Raw genomic sequence first — 14,719 nt, forward strand, 5'->3', positions numbered from 1 at the left:
TCTTTATGCACAAATCTTGGGTCTATCAAAAGGAGACTAAAAAAAAAGAAATTAAAAAAACATAAAAGGAGACAGTTGCAACCGGATGAAGGGGTGATGAGAGAGGACGCGATCTTAGGAGTCGGCGGTTTGCAGAGGAGGGGCCAAGGTGATAGAGAGAGAGAGAGAGAGAGAGAGAGAGAGAGAGAGAGAGAGAGAGAGAGAGAGAGAGAGAGAGAGAGAGAGAGAGAGAGAGAGAATATATTATTGTACACAGATGATAATTCGAATGATCCTTTCACAAATGGAAATTATGCAAGAAGTAAGGAGCAGTATTGGTGCTAGTTTTCAATGTCATTGGCATGTTGTTAGGCTTCATGCAATAAAGAATGGACCATGAAGAGTCATTTGATTCAGTGGACTTTAGCATTCAGCAAGGTAGACTTCAAGCAATGCCTCCAACCTCCCTTCCATACATCTGACTCAACCATGTTATTAATGAACATGACGGTGATATCAAGCTTATAGGTGACTAAACCATGATATTGTTTATGGCCCATGGTCCATAGAGGGAAAGATAGGGAGGAATGAAAGGCACCATCTTCTTAAGGCAACACTTTTGAAGGAGAGAGAGCTGGAGGGTGCCATCGTTGGCCATTCCATTGGTGTAATTGAGGTGGAAAGGAAGCCTAGGAGAGCATAAAAAAGTCAATTCAATTCAATTGATCTTCCAAAATCATGTCAATTATGGTTCTTCTCCTCTATTGCCATGACCTTCCTCCTTATGATTAATCTGGAGCCTCAATGTACTAGGGAAAACTGAGATTGCAGGCTTCAAGAAGAATTTCTTGGCTTCAAATCACTCTACTTTGTGCGCAATTTGGTGAATAGATTGTCAAGATATCAAATTAGTCTCCTCCCCCTTCATTTGTCGCCATCAATGCCATGTTTGATGAAGAAATCCATAGCCTTAATCTTTTTTATTAAAGCCTAATCTCTTAATCATACAAGTGATTATTCACGTGTTGAGAATTATCAAACACAAAGCCAGAGTTGTCGGGGAGAAGTAATGCGGATATTTTTCCATTTAAGAGAGGGAAGCTGAGTAGACCAACATTCGTGGCTAGATTGTGGGGTATGCACCTCCAAAGATGCGATTACAACACGAGTGTTTCCAAGTAAGCGTTTGTTTAATTTTAATAAAAATAAGCAGTGTGATATTATAATTTTCTTGGTTTAGAATTTCTATATAATTCCTTAAAAGCTTTTTTTTTTCCACTCTAAATGGTTGTTAGTATTTATTTATAATTTATTTTATTAAAAAATAAAAAATTATTAAAAACATTTAAAATGGCTCTAAAATTATATATATAAATTTTTATAAAATTTATGGGTCATTATTTATCTAAAATAATATTTTTATTAAGAATTTCATTTTATTAAAAATCTGTTGAAAATTTTTAAGAATTTTTAGAGAAGATTTAATATGCTTTAAAAGTAAAAAATGATTGTTTTGAGTGAAAATTATAGTCTTTATTAATAGAAAAATATGTTTTATATCAAAAAAAATTATGATATATCTTGGAAAAGTCGAGGGTAAATTTTTTATGCTTCAGTGAACATTGTTAAAGTTTAGAGAAAGATAAACAACTTAATTTTATTTTTAAAGGAAATATTCGTATAAAATAGGGTGTTTCCAAGCAAACTAAGAGTGTATGCATCACAATGGTTTATGTTATATGTGTATGAGGGGGATGTAAGAGTATTATCAATTGTTGTTAAGGTTTTCCATTTGATATGATTTATTTAAAAATAATTAATAGGAAATAACTACAATCATAAAATTTCATCAATAATTGCGAAATTTACAGTTTGTTAACACAATGAAATGAGGGAAAACCTCAATATCTATGTTGAAGCCCTACATTTTTTTAATATAAATATTTCCTAGGTGCTCGAGAAAATAAAAAGTGGAGGGCCACTAGAGCTGATGGAAACCATAGTTATCCTAGGTTTAGTATTCTAGTGCCCAAGCTAGAGATATACCTCTGAAGTGATTAGTGAAAAGAGAAACAAGAGAATTGAGTAGATTTGCTTAGTTCGTAGGCATTGGATAATATTAGTTGAACTACTACGATAAAATAGTATCATAAATACTTGAAAAGTTAGACGAAGCTATTGAAATTAGTGATACTTATCACATATCTAGTGCAACAACTCTTAGCAGTTGGCTTGGCAACTCGATTAAAAGTGGCTTGGTCTTTGGCCGTGGTCGATCACTTATAACACATACACCAAGAAAGGGATGACACACATGAAGTACATGCAGTGAATGATTACTTATTACTGTCGAAAGAGTTGGAACATGTAAATGAAGGTCTTTCTAAAGAATTGAAGACTTTGAGTGAATGATTAATAAATATGAATCAAGGTTTTTTGCAAGGGATGACACAAGTAAATAAGGGTATCAGTGATCTTTATTAGCAAAGCAATAAATCTTTATTTCAGGAACTTATTTCAGCCATGAAAGAAATTGGTAGCGAGCCACAAAGGGAACCTCAAACTATTCAAGACCCACATGTAACCCCTCTTTAAGAAAATTTTCTCATCCAAATAAAGAAAATTCTTAGCTAGCTGTGCATACTTTTGAAAGAGGAGAACCATCAAGAGTGAGGGGTAACCATCACCCTTCACAAATGCGTGGCATTCATACCAAAAGGCCTCAGTTTAGTAGCCTAAAGGATAGTCTTAGTAAACATGAAAGGGAACAAGATAACAATCGATGGGATGATGATTATCATGGATGTGACCCCTTCTACAAGTCTTTTTACCATCAACCCTCTAATGTGAAAAAAGGAAATGTAGTTGACAATCAAGTTCATGAAGGTGGAAGAAATGATGGAGAAGATCAGCCCATGATCTCTCAAATAAAGAGCATGTTTCAAACAGTTAATCCTCATCTCATAGTTTTGGGCCACCTACTTTTAGGCAACACTCTTGAAACAAAGGCTCATGGAAGCAACATTCTTATGGACAACCATCTTACAATGAAAAGGAGTACAACGAAAATATCAATATCACTAATTTCAAAGGGGATAATACTTCACCCTCAGAGTGGAAGGAATGGATTAACAAACTTGAATTGCACTTCACCCTTTATTCTCGAAGTGAAGAAGCCAAGTTTTATTTTGTGGCTCTTCATCTTAAAGGCTATGCCCATACTTGGTGGCGTTACATGCACAAGATTGGACAAAACTTTCTCACTTGGGAGGAGTTCAAGTAAGGAATGATTGATGTTTTAATTTTTTCTTTGGAAAAAGAAGGGCTTCAAAGAAGATGGTATGCTTGTGCTCAAAGAGGGATGTCCATTAGTAGAGACTACTTCGACACCTACTTAAATCTCTCCATTTATATTGAAGGCATTTCAGATTTTGCTAAGTTGAATAAATACATTTTGGATCTTGACCCTTTCTTATGATTGGAGGTGGGAGCTCAACAACCAAAAACTTTACATGAGGCCATACAACTAGCTAAAAGATATTCTTTGAAGTACAAGAGAGATGCGAAAAATTTCCAGCTCGGCAAAGGAATATGGGCAATAATTTTTCCAATCAACCTACAAAATATGGTCAAGTTTTCAACCAATCAAGAGATAATAGAGGTTGTAATAGTCAAAATAGTTATAGCAACAAAGTGCTAACTTTCCCTACTATTTATGTCTCTAAATAAGGTGGAAATTATGCATAGAAAGAGGGGCCAAATTTTAGAAATGTGACTGAGACAAGATGCAAATTTTCAAGAGCTGAAAGTGTTCCTAAACTGTCCCAAAATAGTTCTAATAACAGCTTCCTTCCCTACGATAAGCTTAGGGAAATGCATGCCAAAGGCTTATGTTTCAAATGTGGGGAGAAGTGGTCATAAGACCATAAGCTGAAGTGCAAAGCTAAGAATTCAAAAATTAATTTGGTGATCACTCAAGATGTGGAAGTTGAAGAAGAAGAAGATCAAGAGGAAAATATACTGTATGTTGATGCTTACCCAATGATCGAAGAAATTCATGAAGAAGAGCATGCCACTAACGAAGGATTTTATGATCCCATGGATGGGTTTCCATTTGGTCTGGGTAACACTCATGATTTTCATTCTTCTTTGTATACTATTTTATGTGATGCATGGACCAAATGCAAAGGCAAAAGTACACTTAGACTTAAATATATCATTAATGGCAAGGATGTGCATATTTTAGGTAGATACAAGGAGCACTCATAGCTTCATCAATACCAAATCTTTGAACGGCTAAAGTTGCTACAAAAATTGACATCGAATCATTCTTGTGGATACAAGTTGCCAATGGTGTATATGAGTCTAATAAAGAAGTGTATTCATGTAGTTCAATTGAACTATCGCTCTCTTGTACAATATGGGTGGATTTGATCACTTTGGATATGGGGCCTATTGACATTGTTATTGGTTGCAATATCTTAGGAAAATTTACTCTAGATTTGGAGCAAATAAAAATGAAATTTAATTGGCAAGGACAACACATAGAATTGAAAGGCATAGACCACAAACATATAGAACTCATCTCCATGAAGAAATCACAAAAGGAAATCAATGCCAAGTCATGTATCTTTACTCTTTTTCTTGCGAAAGTAGATGAATAGAAGTCATCAAATCATCCGTCTTCTTCTACAAAGAAAAGGGATCCAAGATTGGAAGAGCTATTGGAGGAATACAAGGATTTATTTCAGCCACCATCATCTTTGCCTCCAAAGCGAGAGGTTGACCATCCTATCGACTTGTTGTCCAACAAAAAGCCCATCAACAAACCTCCCTATTGCTTATCCAAGTTTGAGAGGGAAGAGGTAGGGTGACAAATCAAAGAATTGCTGCAAATGGGTTTAATTTAGCTAAGTTAATCACCATTTACCTCTCCCATGCTCTTAGTCAAGAAGAAGGATGGATCATTTCGTATGTGCATTGATTATTAAGATTTAAACAAGTCAACAGTCAAGAATAGGTATCCTATTCCCTGAATTGATGATCTTTTGGATGAACTAAAAGATGCAAAAGTATTTACCAAAATAGATCTTTATACAAGTTATCATCAAATTCAAATGAAGGAAGGACATGAGTTCAAAACAATTTTTAGGACTAAAAAGGGGTTATACCACTTCTTGGTTATGCCATTTGGGCTTTCCAATAATGTGCTTGCTACTTTTCAAGTCCTCATTGAATAAAATATTACAACCCTTGTTGTTTAAAATAGTCCTTGTTTTCTTTGATGATATCCTTATCTATAGAAAATCAAAGTATGAGCATTTGAAGCATATACATTAAGAAGATACAAACTCTTTGCTAAGATGACAAATTATTCATTCATGGAAGATGAAGTGGAATACTTAGGTCATATTATGAGAGAGCAAGGATAAATTCTTGTTTCTCTATTATTATAACATTGAAATGATAGAAAAAATTGAGATATTTCAAGCTCAAATTAGTCCCAAAAGCATAACCATACCATCCGAGCACCAAAATAGTATCCCCAAAGCATCAAACATGAATTATGAAATTTACTATTTGATATCCAAACAAGAATAGTTCTATTTTGTCTAACACAAAGAATAGAAAACTACAAAAAATCAACTTTTTGAGTGCATATATTTGTATCTCTCATCACACTCTTCATTTATAGCTATAGAATATCTAAACAGCTTGCAGCAAGATGCGCTAAGTAGGGTCTTTGAAGAGGCCATTCAAGTGGATGACTAGCTCAAGGAGCTCAAACCAAGACGAGACTAGCTCTAGAACCTCAAAAAGGGAAATCACATCCAGCAAGAATGGTCAGTTGTTCCAAATAGCAAGGATAAGGAAAATAGTAGTGATCAAAACCAAGAGCTAGCATAAATGAAGATGGAGATAGCAAGGCTACAAGAAATGGTGGGAAGATCAATGTGCCCACACATCCAGTGCATGTATTATGCAGAAACCACTTGCAAGTGAAGTGTAAGAACCCTAGGTCTTGACCTTGTGCCAATTGTGGTAGGTTTGGTCATGATGCCATGCATTGCAGACTACCAAGAAGACTCCTATACTCGCAAACTTACAACCAGCCTTACCTAGGGAATAGGCTGCCAAATTTTTTCGAGAGGGGAGCCCCATTGGCTCTCCTAGCACCTAATGATGCTAAACCGGCCATTTCTAGGATGGAAATAAATTCCACGGGCATACCCCAGCCACCTGGACCGTTTGTAACCCATCACAATGAGCGATACTCCAGTCCACTATGTGGAAGAGCCAAATGATGATGAGCCCTATGTGAACCTTTACGTCTCATACAATGAAGAGGGGAATCCAATCCTCATGGATTATGTGCCAGTCATGGCACTAAGTAGAGGCACATGTTTAGGGTAGCAAACCCAAGAACCAATTTCTTGTTGGAATTGTGGTCACCTAGAATGCATCTCCTCACGCTGCACCAAACAAGAGTAGGCTAATTGAGAAAAGACCAATCTTAGATGCCCATAGTGTGGAATCAATCACTTGCTTTCCAAATGCCCTAGATAGAAACCACCCTCTAGTGTGGTGAACGAGCCATCATTACCATTGGGGTTTTTTTGAGTTAAGACATTTAACGGAGAGGACACACTTATCCTATTTCATGTCGTGACTTGGGCACAGACAAAGCATGATGGAATACCACTACCTAGATCCAAAAATCTAGACAGAGCTAGGGAAAAAGAGCAATAGGAAAAGGAAGGAGGACAAAGACCAAGATCACACTTAAAACGAAGGGTGCTACGACATTGCCCATAGGAAAGAAAGTCACCAATGCAGAGGTAGAGACATCCGCTCCAAGGATTGGTGAGAAGGGGAGTGCTAGGGTGGGGGAGTACCCCAACCCAAAACACTAGCTCAAAGCCATAGCAAAGGTCAAGGAGTGGGTGAAAGAGGCCCAAGAGTATCTTAAGGGCACTAAGCCCATCTTGGAGGATGAGATTGGTGATCTCTCAAGTGTAAGCACACCAGCTTCACATCCATGACCAAAGTCAAAAGATGTGTTTGCACCACAAGCAGTGCCCGCCTAGATGGAGTTTAAACACTATGGGCCATCAAACCAGTCAAGGCCATTAGTCAAGGAATCCAGGCCTAGAAGAAGAGCAAGCACGTAGCAATCTTCTTACAATGCTAGTAACCACCCTAGTGACTCTAAGCTTAGGAGATATACTTAGGCAGCGTCTGACGCTATGGCAAGAACTGAAGCAGTGGGTTAAAGGACTAATGGAGTAAGGGGTAACTGACCTACATGATCATGATGCAGTAACTCAGATACCCTATCTGATGCTGCACTCAGTGCCCAAGTCCTTACATGTTAATGCTTTTTGGGAAGGCATAGAGATGCATACAATCCTACCAATCTTAGCATTAGGAGATGCCACATAAAAAAAGGGATCATGGGACATGGGGGCAGGAGTGAGTGTGCTTAGCCATGCAGTACTCTAGGCTTGGGGTAACCCACTTGTCGAGAATGCTAGGTTTCAATGGAATGAAAGTCAAGCCATTCAAAGTGTTGAAGAATTGGCCATTGAAGATCGCAGGTGGTCAATTTTCTATGAACTTCATTGTCATGAAGGGAATGGATTACCTACGAACACGGGGGATGGTTTAGTCACTTGCATTAAATGCTTGGATGCCATGTTCACCATGATAGCCAGGAACTATGAATGGCTAGACTTAGGTCTCCTTGATAAGACATTAGCAATGGAAATGCACTCCTTTCCATGCACTTGGGAGAACTATGAATTCGTGTTTAAGGAACTGATTGACAATAAGATCTCTCGAGAGCAAGCTTGCACACAACGGTTGATCCCATCATATCGAAGGAGCAAAGTCACTGCAACAACATGCCAAGAGCTAGAAGAGCTGACAAAGCTAGTCAACTCTGACTCCTCCTTCTTGAGGAAATGGTATGCTCTCTAACTTCAATGGGAGCAAAAGGGTTGCCAAATCATGACCAATGCTGAGCAACAACGTGCTATCAAAACCTCGGAGTATGACCCCACTTATGTAGCTCCAATCTCCTATAGGGTGTTGACCACCATTCATAACTGACCCCCAGAAGAGCACCTCTTGACCCACCCGTATTTAGATCGCATTTTGACTGAGGAGGAGCTACAAAATGCCGGTGACTTCCTCACAAATGTTCTCACCTACATCACTCAAGTAGGCATTCCTCCTTTCGACATGGATAGTGAAAGTAAAACACTATGAGCATGTGCTAAATGCCCTTGACCTCTCAAACCTTAATCCTAGCAAGGATTCTATTCAATTCCAAAGGGGAGGGGATAAGGTGAAGCAAATAAGTAAGATGAATGTAAGGTGAATGAAACCAAAAGCAAAAAAGAATGGATGAAAATCAACTTGTGATGGAGGAAAAGTAACATAAATTTTTGTGAAAAAGCATGGACTAGCTAAGAGAAAATTTATCTTTCTTTAATTGAGAATTTCTATTTCCATAATCATTTCTTCCATTGCCTACATGTCTTTCTGCAAAAGTGATCTGAAGAATACTAATGGTGAGCTATGATATTAGGATAGGTATCCACAATGGTAGGTCAAGAGAAAAGCACCAAACTTCCATTCTTGGAGGAGGAGCAGGTGAAGTATAGTCTCTTAGTGAAAACAAGGGCCTACAACCAATTCAAATTCCTGCACATCCTAAATTTGGAAGACATTGTAAGAGCCAAATATCAAGAAATTGGTGAAGCAGTGCAAGCTGCAAAAGTATGTGGAGAAGGTGGGCCAAAGCCATCGACTATGAGAAGTGCATAGAATTTCTTCGGACCTTCAATAGGAATCGTGGCACCATGATGGTACATCTATAAAATGAAGCCCGCCGAGTAGAAATTGAACTAAGCCCTAAGTTGGTACAAAAAGCACTGGACCTACCCAACAAAGTGGAAAGATGGCCAAAAAGGGATGTGTACAACATGTTGGAAATGGACAAAGTGATAGTCCACACCAATGACAACATCAGCTTGGCCAACATCCCCAACCCCGAAGTCCAAATTTAGGCCAAAATGGTGCACACCCTATTCTCTAGTCATAGGTACAATGTGTTGATGAACAGAATCAACGTGCCAATTTTGGAGAGCATCACTGCCCAGTCCTTTGATAAGGTAAACCTAAATGGCTTTGTGAGGAAAACGATAGAAACATCGGCAAAAGCATTGGCCACCACTGGAAGACCCGTGGGGCTGGGGAGAGTCCTTGGCCTCCAAAGCTAGGAAGTCATTGTCGTCAAAGGCCTCTACCATTGGTTTCAGAGGTATATTGATGGCCATCATAAGAGAGGCATTGGGGAAAGAACAAGAAGACGAGGCAATTGATGAGACACCAAACAGGTCCCCTCCGCAGTAAGGATAGGAGTAGTCTAGCGAAAGGACTGTGAGAGAGGAAGAAGGAGAGCGAGCAACACAATTAGGCCAAGGAAGGTCCAAGACATTAAAGAAAGAGACTCTGCAAAAGAAGGCCAAAGAAGAGAGCAGGAACAAAGAGAAAGTAGACTCATCCGAAGCCCAAAGTAAGTCCAAAAGCATGGAAGAACGAAGAAAGAAAAAAGAAAGGGACGAGTCAAAGAGAATAAAAGAGGAATCTAGGAAAGTTGAGGAGGAGAGAAAGAGAAAATCTAAGGAAGAAGACACAAAGCTCAAGAAGAAAGAGGAAGAAGACATAGGACTAGCCATCCACCTCTCAATGGAGCAACCTTCAAGGTAAGAAGAGCTAGTTGCCATGATTTCACCTAGACACAAAGGCCCAAGCACCATCTCGAAAGTACCCAAAAGCTTGCTACCCCCAATGACCTAGGAAAAGTTCAAGGGTCTAATTAACCCCATCCCACTCGTCCTACTACCCGCCACCCTAGTCACTGCACCCACCCAAGACTCCTCTACTACGGTGGATGCTAGCAACCTTGTGGCTTGGGTGTAGTTCCTGGTCAATAAAGAGGCAACTCAAGGTGCAAGTGCAGGAACCCTTGTGACGGGATCAAAAAGATAGATAGCTCTAGATACAGATTCCAGAAGGGACCCTAAAAGGCAAAAAATAGTAGCATTTACAACCATTGGCCCCATCGCATCACCATTGTCTACAAACTATAATGACTACGTACAAGAACTCCTATCACAGCTGCCGTGAGCAAAGGAAGAGAAAAAAATAGTTAAGCTCGAGGCCGAAAGGGATATGATGGAAGCCTCTCAATTAGAGAGAACCTATCAAGCGGCCATGTATCAAAGAGAGATCAAGGAGCTAAATGAGAAGCTCTAGGCCAAGGGAGGAGAAGAAGAGAGATGGCAAGCAAAACATGCGGCAACAGAAACACAAAGCTTCATTAGCCTACAACACAATTTTGATGAGCTAGTGGTGATGTACAAAGACTTGCAAAAGGAAAATGAAGAGATCCGAGATGCCACGAAGTAGCTAGTAGTGGTAGAAGAAGAGAGAAGCCGATGGCACCAAAAGCATATAAAAAATCTGGAACAAAGAATAGCCTCAGAGCTTGGAGAGCAACAATGCTTGGAAAGAGAAATCGAGGAACATGAGAGGAGGCTAAGGGCATTAGATTGTAGGCACAACAAAAGCCTGGAAGAAATGAAGAAAAAAGCTTATGAATGGGTGGACATGAGTGCAGAAAAAGTGAGAGATTTAGCACACCAACTAGCCCTTACAGAAGCCGACAGGGTGTTTGCAGAAAGTAGGGTAGAGGCCGCATAGGTAACTTTGGAAACCCAACAATACATATTTCTCTACACTCTCTTAGATGCCACATAATCTAAGGAGGAAGAGAAGGCCATTGAGTCATTAAGGAAAAAGCTGGAGATTACCTACAAGGTTCTAAGGCATGGGCTACACGTCCCAACCACAAATTGCAAGGCCCAAAGAAGCAAAGCCACCAAAGCACATGGGAGAAGAGAGGCCAAGGCCGATTAAACACACATGGCCAAGTTTTGAAAGGGGGTAGCAAGCCATGGCTCCTTACTGGGAGGTTTTTAAGACAAGACACTACTTTGTAAAATAATACTGCCCCCCACCACTCTTTTTTGAATGCTAGCAAGGATATCTATGCAATGGCTAGATCAATGTGTGGCCAACAAAAAAAAATGCACATAGGTCACAGTCATGGCACCTAGGGATCCTCAAGTTAGAAATGTCCAGTGGCTTTCGTTGGCCGGCTTTGTCTCTAATCCCCTAGCTCATTTTGATTCCCCACTTCATGCTTAGGGCACCTCAAGGGCACGACTTCTAGACCTGTCTCCCTAAGTTGCACACTGTACCTCCAACGATGCATGAATTGGGTCCTCAAGTGTGGGACAACACCCACGCTTGCGTGTGGTTCTGACCCAACTTCTAGTTCCACTAGCATGAGCACAATGCACTACATCGTAACGTAGGCACAACCCCAAATAGTGCACCTTCTTTTCTTTTCAGGTAAATACAAATACTACAACCCACCAACTTTGAAGGCCCCATCATCCACTCAATTCACTCTTGGGCCCCACCACCTCAACTAGTTGATCAGTTTCTTCCCCAAACCAATCCCCATGAAACCCCATCATCATCTAATTACACAACTGCTATTGCTACATGACATGTCACCATGTAGTCAAAACAAAGTAGAGGAAGACCAAGGAAGCCCAAGTCAAAAATTGAATGAAGAAGCTCATTATGCTCAGGCAGGAAAAGTGCAAGAGATGGCAAGTTTAGAAAAAACATGGGGGAGATTTGACTATTTTGGTGAGGTCCTCTCAAGGATGAGGGAGGTCTTGTCAAGGATGAAGGATGCTCTCTCAAGGATGAAGGAAAGCATCAAATAATCTAGCAAGGATCTCTCAAGGATGAGGGATAACCTCAAAGGGATCTCTTAAGGAAAGCATGAGAAGTAATGTAATTCATTTTATAAAAGTGCCAAGTTTCCTCCTATGCAAGTGGTAAAGTCTAAATGGACATAGGTGAAGGGATAAGGCAACTTGAAGGGAATAGGAAAAAGTTATGTTAAGATCGCGTCGTAGCAACCTTGGAGGCCAAGCGGAGGGATCCGTCCAGCATCATCATCAATTTCAAATATAGATCCACCCATCCGCCATTCTCCAACAGGGACCTGTCCAACACCATCTTAAATTTCAAAAGACAGATCTACCCACGTGCCATTCTCCAGGGGATCCGTCCAACACCATCTGTGATTTCAAAGGACTGATCCACTCACCGTCAACATCAGGGAGAGACCAGCCCCAACACCATCTTCAATTTCAAGGGCCAATCCATCCAACACCATCTCCTGCAAGGGTTTGTATACAAACTCAAAAATCCATCTGGCTACACCCATCCCACCTTCCAGCAACTACCCATCAGTGCCATGGGATTGGCACTCGACTAGGAGGGGGTAATGTTAACCTCAGCACAAGAAAAAGTGAAAAAAGTGAAAAATCGCAAGTCGGGAGGAAAGAGGTGGCCCAAAAGAAAATTGGACACAATGGAAGAAGCATGGATAACACCATATTGGGGAATATGGAAATTTTCCATAAGTTTAGGACACATGGTCAAATCTTTGGATTGGTCATAACTTGAACATTATAACTCCAAATTGAGCACTCTATAGCTTAATAGATTCCATTTTTCAAGTGCTTTCCAATGATAGGTAACATCATATGGCTTTAAGAAACTTATGGGCATGTTTTCCAGGTGCCACCTTTTTAGTATTCAAGAAATGGGAATTGGAAGATTCCCAAACTCACTCATATTGTGTTGGAGGGAAATGGTCGAAAGCGCAAGGGCGGCCTCAAACGCTAAGTCAAAGTCAAAAGTGCATTTGCAAATTCAAGGCACCCCTGAAACTTTTGTAAAAGAGCACCAGGCTCCCACTTGTGAGAATTGTAAGGGTAGACGGGCCATAGAAAGGAAGCTATGAAGGTAGGAGCACAATGGGAAAGGGAGCCTAGACCACGATCAACTATGTAAAAAAGGGGATGAATGCCCAAAAGGAATTAGGGTTTTGTATATAAACTCAAAAAGTGAATGAGAAGCTCATTCTTTGGTGTATGGCAAAGTGGACTCATCTTCTTCTCTTCTCCTTCTTTCTTGCTTGTGTGTGCTTGAGAGAGGGAGTGTGAGAGTGTGAGGGTGAGGGATCTGGGAGGTGAAGCTCTCCTTCGTCTCCTCTCTTCTTCTCTTCTCTTCTCTTCTATTGTCTCACACGTAGCTATCATTAGGGGAGTTTTGAGGTCTCGAAAATGCCTTTTAGGATGTGGAGAGAGAGTGCTCTAGACCAATAAGAGTAAAGCCTCCGTAACGAAACTTCTATTTAAAAAAAAGTTAAAAATTATTTTACAAAAATATATAAATATGATAATATTACGAATTTGTATTTTTATTATGTATTTTTAGTCTCTTATATTCGTGATTATGACATCTTTTGCATTAATGGCATAGAGTCTCGGCTACTTTTATTTAATGATGTTTCTAGATTAATGATAATGACTTATGTAATCGAAATTCAAATTGGTGAAAAGCATGGCGCTCAGTTTTTTCCCTCCTTTCTTTTATTCCTCTATTGTTTTTCCCTCCATTATGATAGCCTAGTCCTCTCTCTCTCTCTCTCTCTCTCTCTCTCTCTGTGTGTGTGTGTGTGTGTGCATGTATCTCTCTCTTCTACCATGGATACAGAAATTCAACCTTCAACAAGGTGTCCAAGCTCCCAAATCACATCCATATCAGTGTTTAACTCATTCCAAACTGATGGAAGATGGATTCCTACTATCATTAGAAAATGTAGTTGGATCACCATGCAACAAGCAAAACGTGGAAAAAGGCAAAGACATGAGAGCTCATTTATCTCTGCTTGGAAGGGCAGAATCCGAGATTTTAAGCTTGGAGCAAATAAGAATAGTATCAAAGAGGTACTAGTGCAACATGTGTTCATGCATAGAGAGCTGTGTTTGAAACCTGGATCTTCAAAGCTTCCAATGCATAGACCAAATTGTAAGAATTTGATTCTTAAAGTTTTTCCTTTCTTAAACATGGTTTAGATTTTTCCATTATAATATTTGTTTGTCTTGTAGATGTCTATCCCTCTAATCTTGAGGAATGGCAACCAGTGGAATCTATTATTGATGTTATTGATGTTATACATGGTTCAATTGGAGAAGAAATGTATAGAGGTAGAAAGAAGACAGAGCTTGCAGAGAATGGAATATTCTTTTATGACCATTCTTATGTTATTCCTATGCGGTGTTGCCAATGGGGATCAATAAAACTCCTTCCTTTGCCAGATTTTTCAAGCTTTGAGTGGCCTTTGCCAAGTCCAGCTACTAGTGAGGGGTATAGATGTAAGATATTTTCTGAGATCCAGAAAGCACTAAAATCTAATATCTCAAGTAGTCTAAGCAAAGTTACTTTTTTTATGCCTATTAATATATTTATTGATTTCTTCTCTAATATGGAGATAAGAATAACAAAAACCATGCTTTCAGTGAAGAGAATAACATATGATCATATCATACAATTTGTTGATGAAGGATGGGATACAAGGACAGAAGGAAAAATTATATGTAAGATAGATCAAGACTCTATAGCTTGTAAATATATGATTGCTACTCAAAATTTTATCCTTAGCTTTTAGTCGATGGCATTTTGTTGGTAGTAGTCTAGTTGCTTTAGACCAGAATCTTAATGATTTCAGCAAGGA

The sequence above is a fragment of the Lygodium microphyllum genome, chromosome 2 (assembly GCF_053477565.2).
Source record: "Lygodium microphyllum isolate KBCC chromosome 2, Lygodium_microphyllum_v1.1.10, whole genome shotgun sequence".
In the NCBI taxonomy this organism is placed as follows: Eukaryota; Viridiplantae; Streptophyta; class Polypodiopsida; order Schizaeales; family Lygodiaceae; genus Lygodium; species Lygodium microphyllum.